The sequence below is a fragment of the Brassica oleracea genome, chromosome C5 (genome assembly GCF_000695525.1).
Source record: "Brassica oleracea var. oleracea cultivar TO1000 chromosome C5, BOL, whole genome shotgun sequence".
Lineage (NCBI taxonomy): Eukaryota > Viridiplantae > Streptophyta > Magnoliopsida > Brassicales > Brassicaceae > Brassica > Brassica oleracea.
Genome location: NC_027752.1, coordinates 33,749,897 through 33,761,817, shown reverse-complemented (window position 1 = coordinate 33,761,817; position 11,921 = coordinate 33,749,897).

The window sequence follows — 11,921 nt, the reverse complement described above, 5'->3', positions numbered from 1 at the left end:
GTATATTTTTTCATTGAATAGATTGTTTTAAACTTTCACATGTATTTGTATCTTCTTCTATATATATATTTTCGGATTATTATTTCATTATTAAAATCGTAACTATATATACAAAGATTAGTAAAATATTGTTTTATTGTCATATTCAAAGATATTGTAACATTTCACAAATTTATAAAGTTTTTAAAAAATTAAACTTTTCGCTTCATAGATTTATATTATCGAGTAAATAATTAAACATTTAGTTTTTGTTTAATTTTTAAAATAAACTATATAGTTTAAAATTTGTTTTCATTGGTTTAAGTTAGTATAGATTAATCATTGTTAGATAATATGATTTTTGTTATTTAAAAAAAATCTTTCTAATTTTAAAAGTTAACATCGACAAATATTTAAATATTTAGCATATAGAGGTATAGTATTACAACATTAATTATATCTATTTAATTTATATTATCTATGAATCCAATGGATCATCTATACTTTAAATCCAATTATTTATAACCCAATAAAAATTTCTGGTAGACCCAAAATTTAAATGATAAGATTAGATATTAAATGTAATATGACTTTATAGGAATAAGTCTATTTTAAAAAAAAATCAAACATAAATCAAAGTTGTGTCTTCTGTTTTAATATATAAGACGTAACAAGCAAGATAACTGGTCATGGTAAATCCAGCAAAATTAACATGTGCAAATTGTAATTTTTAGGATAAAATTACATATAGTATATACACATATTTGTGTTGAATACTAAAATATTATTATTATCCTTTTGCAATCTAGAGTTAAAACTAACCGATATGAATAGAAAGACACACAGATTTTAGAAGGAAAAACATAGAAAGCGTCTAAATACTTACGAAGTAAATAAATTATAATAATTAATCAGTATCTGAATCAGATTTAAATTATAATTATAATAATTTTAAATAATATTATTTTATTATTGTTAGACAACTGATTTTATTGAAAATATTTAATCGGTTCGATTATCATACATGATTGAGTTGGTTATTTTTAATATGTGTACATTAGATTTAGATTGTAGGAGACTTTTATTAAAACCAATTGTTTTAAAATATACTTAGATTAATGTTGTTAGTTATACTAAAATAAATAACTTTTTATAATTTTCTTAGATTAATGTTGTTTAAATCTATATATACTAAAATTAGTATTTACTTTCTTTAATAAAAAATAGAAAATAAGATGGAAGTATGGATAGGTTCGAAATTGTATCATCAAACCAAACATAAAATCTACTATATTTTGTAAATACTTTTTATTTATTTATTCAATTCTATAGAACTATAAATAAAAATATTGGTGGGTAAAAATATTATTTTTAATAGTTTTAATTTTTTTAATATCTGTTATGTTCTTTGAGATTATATTTCAAAGGGATATTTTTGAAATACTATGTTTTTCTCTTTGTGATTTTTAAGGTATATATTATATCACATTTTGTTTTTTGTTTTTTAATTTCCATTTTATATATGTTATTTGGAAAGCAATTTAACAGAAAAATAATTAAAAATTAAAATTCAATTTTGAAACAAATTATCTTAATATATATATATTATGTTGTTTGAATTTTGTTTTAAAACTAACTTTATATTTTCAAATATGAATCTTATTATTTATGAAATTTATTTTTAATGATATCATAAATAAATATATATATGGATAGGTTCGAAATTGTATCATCAAACCAAACATAAAATCTACTATACTTTGTAAATACTTTTTATTTATTTATTCAATTATATAACAAATGTTAATAATGGCATTACTTATATTATGACCACGTTTTTGCATTTTATAAACATTTCCTTTTATATATGTGATTTGAAACCAATATAAAAAGGAAACAAATTATCAAAAATGTTAATAATGACATTACTTAATTTTTTTATTATTTGTTAATGATATAATTATAATTAACCATTCTAATAATTGACAGAATGACACGTAAAAACTGACTTTTCAAATAATATTATAGATATATGACACGTAAAAACTGACTTTTCAAATAATATTATCTTAACAAAAGACTTTTGCGAATTTGACTTTCCATTAAGAGCTCTTTCATAATGTTATTATAAATTATATCATTTTTTATAAATTATACAAGATTTTGAATTTTGTTATACATTATATATTGTACACTTTTTACCGATGTTTACAAGAAAATATTTAAATCTTAAATCTTTTGTCTCTATTTATTTCAATTTGACAACTTTTCAACAGCAAATCATAAATTTTAAATATTCTTGATTCAAAATATTGATAAACAATAGTATCATATTGTGTTCAATTCCAAACTAAAAACCATGTTTTGAAAAAATAAAAATAATTGTGATTCATTTTGTAGAATAAATCTTTTCTTAGATATTTAAGTGAATCGTTAATTGGGACCATTTTAATAGATATCTGTAATTTGTAGGTGAATATTTGAAACAATTTAATTAAAACGAAAAGACACAATGGTAAGATGAAAATATACAAACTTATATATTTTGATAATTTCATTTAAATCTATGTAACTTTTAAGATGAAACGTCACATTTAAAGATGAAATACAGAACCTTAACATTTGTTTGGATTCCAGAGTATATAGTTATTATATGATAGTATTTTAACAATATATTAGGAATAGACACATCATTACAAAAAGATATTCCATTGCATATTTAAAGACACATAATTATAAAAAAAAAAGACACTTATTGAAATATTTTAACAACTTATCAAAAATAAATTGGTGAGAAGACAAAACTTTCAAAACTAATAATTGTAGAAATACATATATATATATATTTTTTTTTGATAATCCAGGGGTTCCCCGCTTCTCGGGTCATTCTCCTGGGTCCGGTCAGGCAGCGGTCCACTTCACCCGGGAGGGCTTTACCTGGGCTGGATCGAACCCAGTACCGCTTTGGTGTCCAGAAGAGGCAGGGTAGTTTTCGCATGGGGAGGGAATCGAACCCGGATGGTGGTTGCCACCACAGGCCCGTCCTGCCACTTGGACTACCTCGTCCGGACAAAGTAGAAATACATATTGATTGGATGTTTTTAACTGCTTACTTTCCCATTAGTTGCATGTTAGAAAAAAAAATTAATCTCATTTTTTTTATGAAAAGACTTATTAAAAAAGTTGCAATAACTTTTAAAAAAATTTATTAAGATATTATAACTACTTTTTTAAAAGTTATAATAGTTGCATGTTAAAAATATTAAAAAAAACTTATTTGATATTTTCACTATTTTTTTTTAACTTTTCCAATAGTCACATGTTGGAAAACAAAATTAATTTCATTTTTATGAAAATAATTATTTTTATAATGAGAATACACAACTCTTAAAATAATAATTATGAAAAGCATTTCTTAAGATATCATAACTATTTAAGAAATAGTAACTGTTTGTTGCAAGATTTAATAACCAACCATTGTAACCCAATTAACCATTGAAATCTTTAAGGTTTAACCATTGTAACATTTGGTTTCTATATAAAAAGCTCAAAAGCAGTGTGCATTAACAAAATGCAATAATAAGAAATAGTGAAATAAAAAAGAAAAGAGAACAAAAGAGAGAGAAATTTACAACCCAAAAGGTTTATAAATTTTATTTAGAGAAACTATTATCTTTTACATTTTAGTCTTTCATAAGAGATTTGATTATTCTCCGCATATATTTTTGTTACCTAAAACTTGACAAAGAGTTACATAGTTTCGGTGAATACTTTTATAACAAATTCATGGGTTTTCCTAAACATCGAATAAAGAATATAATATGTTTCGTCCCACTAATTTTATCCTAAGTTTAAGAGATACTTCTATGTTAAAAGTGAACCATTTTGCCATAATATTTGAAGGATGGTATACATGATTTAAAAAAAAAAATTAAGAAATATTAGAAATTACTGTAATTATTTGAAATTAAACAATTAAAAATGACAACCATTGTTAAAGCTTATTTTCTTCGGATATTCGTCTTTGGTTATAACCGTTTGTGATACTAAAAATATTTTTTATAGTTGTAGTTTAAAGTATTTTTATTTTATTTCATATAACAACAACTCAATTGTAGGTTTTTGTTTGACAATGCTCTCAAATTAAGATTTTTTGAAATAATTTTTATATTAATTAAAAATTATCTAAAGTAGTGTAGAGTTGAATTCCAATTCACTGAGAGAATATTAAAATCATTTCAATTGTATAATAAGAGATGTATAAAATGATCCAAATACCAAAATCATTTTAAATAGAAATCTACATAAAAAAAGTAAACCCTCATCAAATGGTAATATTCCTAATATAAATTTTAGTATATATACTTTATTTAGTAACTAAAATAGCATCTTTAACACTTTTTTTTTCATAAAAATATTATATTCTAATATTAAACATTTATTGCACGATATTTTCTTCTTTCAGATTTGAATGGTTATTTCTCAGTGTACACATTTGAACACTAAAGGTGGCCGGTTTGAATTATTTCTTTAAAGTATTCAAATTTGTTTAGAGTAATTATTTTATTTTTCTTCAGAATATAAGGGTGGACGGTGTGACACGCAGTGCTCGAAAACAACTGTGACAAAAAATAATAAAGTAGTTTGCAGAGTCTTAGTTGAATATGTATTACATCTTGATTTAGAAAAAAAAAACTATTTTTTCATTTGTATTCCCTTAATAATCGCATAATTTAACATACAAGTTCTTCGGTAGTCTAAAATATTTTTTTATAAAATTTATTTTCCATCAAAATTTATATATTTATAATCTTCGACACTGTAATTTTTGTTTTGTAGATTTACATCACTCTCGTATACCTCACTGTTTAGTACATTTTATTTATATGTTACTAACAATGTTGAACATTAAATTTGAAGGATTGCATAGTATTTTTGGTACATTTTATTTCTAATCGATATGTAATAATTTAAAAATATTTTGAGTTATGTATTTTCATTTTAAGTATATCATTTATACTTTTTTTTACAATATTTACTTTTATATATTATCATTTTATTTACTATTTTATATAGTAATTTATTTTTTTCTATTTTAATTTTAATATACACGGCTTCCCCCGCGATTTTGCGGGGGTCCAAATCCTAGTTCTAATAATAACATAATAATTTTGTGTTCTTTTTGTAAAATTTCCATATTTTAAAAATGTTGTTATATTTATACATTTGACTAAAATATATTACTAATAAAATATAATATATTGTAAATATATTTTAACTACATTTTATTTATTTAAAGTACAATTTTACATTTATAAAAATAAAATATGAATAAATGAAAATAGCTGCAGCGTCTGCCAAACGAACAACCTAAATCTGCTTCATGCGTCAGCATCCAGCGTAAGCGTCAACTTCCAGTGTCTTCGAAACGAACAACAATCTGCGGCTGTGGCTGCATCAGCGTTTGCGTCTACAAAACGAACAACAATCAAATGAACATGACGTAACCGCAACCTCAGACGCCGACGCAGCCGCAGAAAGCTGCGGCAACCAAACGAACCGCACTAATATTTGTTCGGCTTTTCTCTGGTCTGGACCGGTCCTATCAACACAAAAAGCTAAGGTAGCATGGGTGGATGTATGTAAACCGAAAGATGAAGGAGGTTTAGGACTGAAAAATATAACTGTTGCAAACAGATTATCTTGTTTAAAGCTAATTAGGTGCATATTGTCAGCTAGATCATCTCTATGGGTTAAGTGGATCTGGAAATATCTCATCAGAAAAGGTTCATTCTGGAGTGTAAAGGAGAAGATTTATTTAGGGTCTTGGATGTGAAAGAAATTATTAAAACTGAGATCTTTGGCTATGCAGCTGTTTAGAGTGGAGATAAATAGTGGTTCTACTACTTCTTTTTGGTTCGATAAATGGTCATCTTTGGGTAATTTGATTGAGTTAACAGGGGAAAGAGGAAGCATGGACCTTGGTATTCCTATAAACTCTACGGTGGAAAGTTCTGTCCAGAAAATAGGACCAGAAGACATAGAGTCCTTACACTTCGGCTAACAGATCAGGAAGTTATGGCTCTAAGCATCAAAGTCTCAATCAACAATTTTCTTTTTTAATAACTGTTGGGATCTCAACGGTTTTTTAGGCCCAAAACTAATCTCATGACGCCTTATATAAAAGTGTGCATAGACGATTAAATTCATTTAAAGAGCGGCTAATGGCCAGTGCTACTCGAACCCATGACCAGGACGGAAGCTCCAGCTGGAGCCCGATTACCAATAGGCCAATGTGACCTAGTTTGGGATACAAATTTTATATATTTGTTTTGCTCATATCTCTTTGGTTATATTTCAGAATACGTAACATTTATTTCCATTTGATATATTGTACGCATAATTTGGCATGTATTTAGAGAGATATTAGAATAATATGTTTTTATAATACAATAAGTTTTGCATGTCAAAAATTTGAAAAATAAAATGTTGTTAGATTCATCTTGTTAATTAGATGAAGAATATATTTTGACAAAATGTGATATGAAAAATTAAATTAAGTTACTATTAATTTAATTAAAATGATCTTTGTATAAAATATACATGTTTTATTTGTTAATTCATGTTGGAAAATACATCGATCTAGTGGGAGTTCTCTTGTGTTTATAACTTAATCTACTGAGAGTTCTATTGTGTTTAGAACTTTAAATTTTCCATGAAATAAATTTTATATTGTAATAAGATTTTAATATGGTGATGATTGGGAACATAATGAACTCTCGATCTTGTATTTAACTCAAATTAATATGATTTAATTTATGTTCATTGCAAGATTATATTATGTGATTGAATTATGCAAAGAAATAAATATATCTAGATGTGTAGGCAAGTATGTCATTTGCTTTTAAGAACATCATTGAGAACTCAACTAAGGAAACAAACCGGACTCTTATGAATCGATCTCTCCCTCACAATCTGTATCTTGAGCTCGCAATCACCAGATTCGATCTACTCTCTAAGTGTTTAATCCTCACAACTCTCACGCTCTCGTTTGCAACCAAGAACTAAAAGAATCAAAAGAAAAGAACACACAGATTGTTTGCCCAGTTCGGGATTCAATGTGAATCCGTACGTCTGGGTGCTTGACGGCACAAGCAAACGATTTCACTAAATCACTCCAAGAGATTGTACACAGAACGATGATCAAAGAGACTTATACAATCACTCGCAAGCTCTCGATCAATCTTTCTCCTATCTCTCTCTGATACTAGCTTCACGTTTTTCTCTTCCTCTCGACTTCTCGTGATGATGATGAACTTCCTTTCTCTCTCAGCTATATAGAGGAGACCGGTACAGAGGAATGAGCTGACTCCAATAACAACCCGGTTATCGCCTTCTCCAAACTTGTACCAAGAGTTAATGAACCAAAACCGGTTCAATACTCTAACCCGTTGTTGAATGTCACAAACTCAACAATCTCCACCTTGACATCAACAACGAACGTCCATCTCTCATGCCGTCAAGCATAGCCATGCGCTTAGCACTTAGCTACTCCGAGATCAACAAGTGCTTGATCAAAATTGTTGCTCGGAATCACCTTCGCCAACATGTCTGCTGGATTCTTGGATGTATGAACCTTCTGAATCATCACTTCACCAGCTTCTACCATGTCTCTCACAAAGCTCATCTTCAATGCTACGTGCTTCGACACTGCTACATGCTTTATCCTGTCGTGGAAGACGTTGTTCTTAGCCAAACATATAGCGCTTTGTGAGTCGCAACCAATCACTACTTCTGATTGACCATACCCCAGTTCCTCTGCCAGCCCTCTCAACCACATACCTTCATTTATAGCTTCTACTAACGATATGTACTCTGCCTCCGTTGTAGATAGAGCCACAACCTGTTGTAACCCCGAATTCCAGCTTACGGTGTTGCCACCAACTCTGAAGACGAAACCAGTTGTGGATCTTCTACGATCGAGATCACCACCAAAATCCGAATCTGAGTAACCCTCTACACGAAACTTCTCTGCAGACTTCTTGAACACCAAACCCACACTCTGAGTTCCCACAAGATACCTTAGTACCCACTGAACTGCTGCCCAGTGCTCCTTGCTTGGATTGCTCATGAATCTACTTACAAGACCCACGCTAAACGCAAGATCTGGTCTCGGACTAATCATGGTGTACATAACACTGCCAACTGCATTTGAATACGGAACTTCGTCGTCTGAACTTGCAAAACCTTGTTCTCCTTCCTTCAAAGCTGTTAACTTGAACTGAGCTCCAATAGGTGTTGACACACACTTGGCTTCACCCATTCTGAACACATGTAGAATTTTCTTCACATATTTCGACTGAGAAAGCTTAAGAACTCCACCTACTCTGTCTCTCTCAATATTCATACCAAGAATTCTTTTAGCCGGTCCAAGATCCTTCATGTCGAACTCTTTACTGAGCATCTCCTTGACCTTCTTGATATCTGCCATCCTCTTAGCTACTAGCAACATGTCATCTACATATAATAGCAGATATACATAGTCGCCTTCCTTGATCTTCTTCAGATACACACACAAGTCAAATTCGCTTTTCACAAACCCATTCTTCAACATGAAAGTGTCAAAACACTTGTTCCATTGACGCGGTGCTTGTTTTAGCCCGTAGAGAGAGTTCACCAACTTGCAAACCTTGCCTTCTTGCCCTTCCTCTACGTAACCCTCAGGCTGCTCCATGTATATATATTCATCTATAGTACCATGCAAAAGCGCCGTCTTCACGTCGAGTTGTTCCAACTCTAAGTCTTGATCAACCACTATAGATAGCATAACCCGAATCGATACATGTTTAACAACCGGTGAGAATATCTCCTGGTAGTCGATTCCTTCCTTCTGAGAGTACCCTTTTGCCACCAGCCTTGACTTATATCTCGGTTCTTCAACTCCAGGAATACCTGGTTTCAGCTTATAGATCCATCTGCAACCTATAGCTTTCTTGCCTTCAGGTAAATCTGTTAGAAACCACATATTCTTCTTCTTCAATGATGTCATCTCATCATTCATTCCAGCATTCCATTTCTCCCAGTCACTACTACTCATAGCTTCTTCATAACTATTTGGTTCTTCTGAGTCAATCACCTCTGCTACTGACAATGCAAACGCCAACTCAGAATCTTCAGTAAACCTTGCTGGCTTCACTATCTCCCTACGAACTCTATCTCTCGCCAACTGATAGTTAGTCAAATCTTCAGTTTCTTCTATTTCCTGTTGCTCCTCTGACTGAATTAACTCTGTAGCTCCACCTTCAGCCTGACTCTCCTCAGTTGATCCAGATCCTTCTCCAATTTCCACTGAGCTTCTGATCACTTCTACTCCTCCTGATGTTCCTTGCTACGACTTTACGGTAGACTCCTTTTGAATATCTTTGTACAACAAATCCTCTCTAAACACTGCATTTCGGCTAATGATACACTTCCGATCATCAAGAATCCAGACTCGATATCCCTTCACTCCAGTAGGGTATCCAATGAACACTCCTCTCAAAGCTCTTGGTTTAAGCTTCCCCTGATCTATATGTACATACACAATGCAGCCAAATCTTCTAAGATGTCTGTACCCCGGTGTCTTCCCTAACCACAGTTCTTCAGGAATGTTAAAGTCAATTGCAGATGACGGAGTGCCATTGATAACGTAGACAGCTGTTTCAACCGCTTCAGCCCAAAATTTCTCTTCCAACCCTGAATCGTTTAGCAGGCATCTGACCTTCTCCATCACCGTCCTATTCATGCGCTCTGCAACTCCGTTCTGCTGCGAGGTGTAAGCGCATGTACTGTGTCTCTCTATACCTTGCTGCTTACAGATATCATCAAATGCAACATTATAGAATTCTAAGCCATTATCAGTCGTAAGACATCTAACTTTCTTATTCACCTGATTCTCTACTAGTATTTTCCATTCACAGAATTTCAAGAATGCTTCATCCTTAGTGGCTAGAAAATAAACCCAAACCTTTCTAGTGTAATCATCTATGATCGACATGAAGTATTGCTTCCTAGCTAGAGACAAATGCACTTGGGGAGATCCCCAAAGATCAGAATGCACATACCTCAAGACCTCTTCACTGTTATGTTTACCTACGTCAAAGCTAAGCCTCTTAGCTTTTCCCATAATGCAGTTCTCGCAGAACTCCAGATCACTTATCTTTCCCTTGTCTAAGATACCTTTCCCTGCTAGCAGCTTCAGGTTCTTGATACTCGTATGTGCCAGTCTGCTATGCCACAGAGCTGTATCATCCTTTGATACTGCTGCCAGCATCGTTCTTACCACTGTATCGCCATCAAGAAGGTATAGACTCCCACATAGGGATCCTTGCAGAACTAACTTCCCATTCTTGTAGAATGACGTCTTACTAGCTCCACCTTCTTGCTTAAACCCCTGCAGATTAAGTGAGCTCACAGAAATCAAGTTCCTTTTGAGATTAGGAACATACCTGACGTTAGTAAGACACTTGACCGTCGAAACAAGCGATCTTCACCTTCGCCATCGATTCCTTCATCTCTGAGGAACCTAGCTCTGATACCACTTCTTATGAATCGATCTCTCCCTCACAATCTGTATCTTGAGCTCGCAATCACCAGATTCGATCTACTCTCTAAGTGTTTAATCCTCACAACTCTCACGCTCTCGTTTGCAACCAAGAACTAAAAGAATCAAAAGAAAAGAACACACAGATTGTTTGCCCAGTTCGGGACTCAATGTGAATCCGTACTTTTGGGTGCTTGATGGCACAAGCAAACGATTTCACTAAATCACTCCAAGAGATTGTACACAGAACGATGATCAAAGAGACTTATACAATCACTCGCAAGCTCTCGATCAATCTTTCTCCTATCTCTCTCTGATACTAGCTTCACGTTTTTCTCTTCCTCTCGACTTCTCGTATAATGATGAACTTCCTTTCTCTCTCAGCTATATAGAGGAGACCGGTACATAGGAATGAGCTGACTCCAATAACAACCCGACTATCGCCTTCTCCAAACTTGTACCAAGAGTTAATGAACCAAAACCGGTTCAATACTCTAACCCGTTGTTGAATGTCACAAACTCAACACGGACAATAATAATTACTATATATATTTGCTATAGAAAAGTTCAGTATGTCCTCAGGGAAGAAGAGGTGAAAGATTTTTTTTTTCATTTCATGAAAGAGACTTAGCAGGATACTACGACTCAACATGAAAGAGATCAAGAGGCAAATGCTGCCTAATTTTTTAAAAAGGAATAATATTACTTGTATTGAGTTGTGTGCATGATAATCTCATGTGTGAGTTTGAAGAGTATGAAACTTCAAAAGGCATATGAGAAGCCTTATAAAAGAGAAATTCAATGCCATGTCGATGACAAAACTTAGGATACTTAATCAAAAGTTTACTAATTATAAGCATGTTAAACATGTTTAGAGAGATCAAAAAAATGTTGGTCAGATTGTAGTTCCCTTTACCTAAAAGTTGGAACCAGATGATGGTTCAGATGACACACACAATACCAATGTTATAACCTTTGAGGATATATCATGTCATCTTGAGTTTGAACTTTGAACCATTACAAGTGGTTGATTTCCTTCTTTGGTTTCTTCCCCGATTGCATCTAATTCCAGTTTATTCATCGCTAAACCGAGACAAGATGTGTTTTTAGTTGAATACGCTCCCACTCATAGATATCTAACACATAGTCGGGCTCAATCTTATTCGCAACCCAAACATAAATCTCACATCTATCCCATGGGTCTAACAACACTGCAAGCTTGTAATCTAAAACCAAATCGATGAATGTGATGATAATGTGATAATTGATTGACTAAAGAGTTTCAGTGAAGCTGAGAGGGTATGACATAAGATTTCAAAGAAAAGTGAGATCATGATTTTTTGTACAGAACTGATTGTAG